Source organism: Physeter macrocephalus, chromosome 10 (assembly GCF_002837175.3).
Source record: "Physeter macrocephalus isolate SW-GA chromosome 10, ASM283717v5, whole genome shotgun sequence".
Classification (NCBI taxonomy): domain Eukaryota; kingdom Metazoa; phylum Chordata; class Mammalia; order Artiodactyla; family Physeteridae; genus Physeter; species Physeter macrocephalus.
This window is the reverse complement of record NC_041223.1, coordinates 85,637,194-85,639,322: the sequence shown is the minus strand read 5'-3', so window position 1 is coordinate 85,639,322 and position 2,129 is coordinate 85,637,194. Positions and strand designations below refer to the sequence as shown.

Below are 2,129 nucleotides of genomic sequence, written 5' to 3'. Positions count from 1 at the left end.
TCCTCAGTAGCTTGATAGGATTTCCTAGGAGGGACCTTGCTCGAATAGCATTGTGGAAACAAGGCTGCATAGTCCGTTTTGCCTAATCACTGAAGTGCCAAGAACATCTTGATGGCCGTGTATTTCCTGAGTAATGTTATTATCAGAACAGAAATTGATATCCATAATGGACACATATATGACTGGATCACGGGGGTAGGGGAGCAGGGGGCAGGTGGATAAAACGGGGCACTGGAGTCAGGAATCCTTGCTTCTGATCACTACTTCATAAAACTGCTCAGGCTCATTAGGGTTATAAGGCTAAACTGATCCAGGAAAACGGTACCAAGGCTCAAATTTTGGGCAATCTGCTCAGTTCATGAATTACTCTGAAAAAATAGTTTTACCATAATATCTTTAGATACTGATAGATGCTAAGAGATGATGGACTCCAACCACTTTTTAGGGGGGAGGAGGAAGCTGAGACCCAGAAAGTTTGTCGTTCTCGAAGTCGTAGAGCTTATGGATTCAAATATGTGAATTCATAGACAAGCCACAGCATCGTGCTGCATATCTTCCTGGAACCCAGAACATTATCTGTCTTGGGTTATTTCCCAAGATACTTGTTGTTTAAAAGCTCATGGTTTCTCTGTCTCCTCCTGCCTCTGGCACTCCAGATGTTGGGCTTTTCGGGACACCAGCACCTCTCTCCTCATCAGTTCTGTCTGTTATTCCAGGGGATGGAGGGAGGCTAGTTGGAGAGTGGTGTGTGGTGTGCATGCGTCCTGCAAAGGGTCTTGTGAGGGTGGTGCCTGGTGCCTGTGACGTTCAGCTGCTTCTCACTGGTCTGAGAGCAGGAACATTTTGTGAACGGGTAGGCAGCAGTGATGTGGGTAAAACCTCACCCCGACCCTGTGTGCTAACATTCCTGTGCTTTGTTCTGGACAAGGCCTTTCTTGGAAGAAGCCACTCCTGAAGGATCACCCAGAGAGAAGCTAGGCAGTGAGCACTTCACACCATCTTTTGTTGTTGCGTCCTGCAAGGAGCGTGCTGAGACCAGAGTGGTGCTTTGTCACTTTGGTGGTCCTTCCAAGTGTTCTTTTTCATGCACTGGGCACAAGTGAATGAGTTCCCTTTGCTTCTCTCAAACCCACAGATAAAGTGAGCCTATGCGTTATATGTACTTCTGTTAATTAGAATGTAAGTGTGAATAGTAGCCCAACTATGCTTAATTTCCAACTTCTATTTGGTGATTTGACTAACAATGCATTATTCAGAGAGTTCATCACCTTCTCCTTCCGTAGCCCACCTTTCTTTAAACAGCCAAAATGAGTACATTCTCATGTCTTTGCTCTTTATCATCCATTGTACCCTCCCTTCCATACTCACACTGTGATGGTGGGAATTCAGTTTCCCCTTTTTACCTCCCCATCTGAGTTCAGGCCGTGATTTGTGTGAGTTTTGTCCCCTCCCTCACAGGAGGACCTTCTCTGTCAGGCTTCCTAATCAACTTTCCATGCTTTCCTGGGCTTATTCCTCATTCTTTCCTCTTTCCCTTCTTTTCAGAACCCTCTTTCTGTTATTTCTCCTGCTTCAGCCAGTCTTCGAACATCTTTCAACATTAATATACATGAAAGGTACATAAATCAAGACACTTTTATTAATGTTATGGAGAAAGTTGTTATTCATAAAGGATAATTTGCTGTCAGTAATTAACTTTCAACCTCAAGATTTATTTTCAATTCCCAGTCATTCTCTGAGAAATACCCATCTTGGAGGAGGGAACTGCCATTTCTCCTAGATTGTCGTACAACGGAGCAGAGATTGAAGCATAAATTACCACTCTACATGGGAGGTCAGACTAGATGCTTGGGAACAAGGAGATGGTCTGACTTGACTCTCATCTCAGTTTTTAATATTTGTTTTTCTATTCTGGAATTTGGTGATTTAAGCGGGAATAGTGTCTACTCCATTAAGAGATTGGAAGAACACTGTGTAAGTACAGTGATTGTAAAGGGTGTTTAATATACCAGGAAAAGGTCAGAATTTGGTTATATAAAATCCTCAGCTAAATTCCAGAAATTTTTCATGAGTGCTTTATTTAAAAGGAGAGCTATAAAATGTGGATTTATTTATTTATTTATTTATTT

At 42.5% G+C, this 2,129-nt stretch overlaps 1 protein-coding gene across 1 annotated transcript in view; it reads left to right on the top strand.

The window, feature by feature from the left end:
- Nucleotides 1–928: 928 nt before the first annotated feature.
- The window catches only part of FILIP1 (filamin A interacting protein 1), a 181,363-nt gene continuing 180,162 nt past the window's right edge, over nt 929–2,129 (top strand). The window contains exons 1-2 of the mRNA XM_024133061.2: nt 929–1,140; nt 1,546–1,616. The gene's annotated coding sequence lies outside the window, so the exon portion shown is untranslated. The remainder of the gene's footprint in view (nt 1,141–1,545; nt 1,617–2,129) is intronic.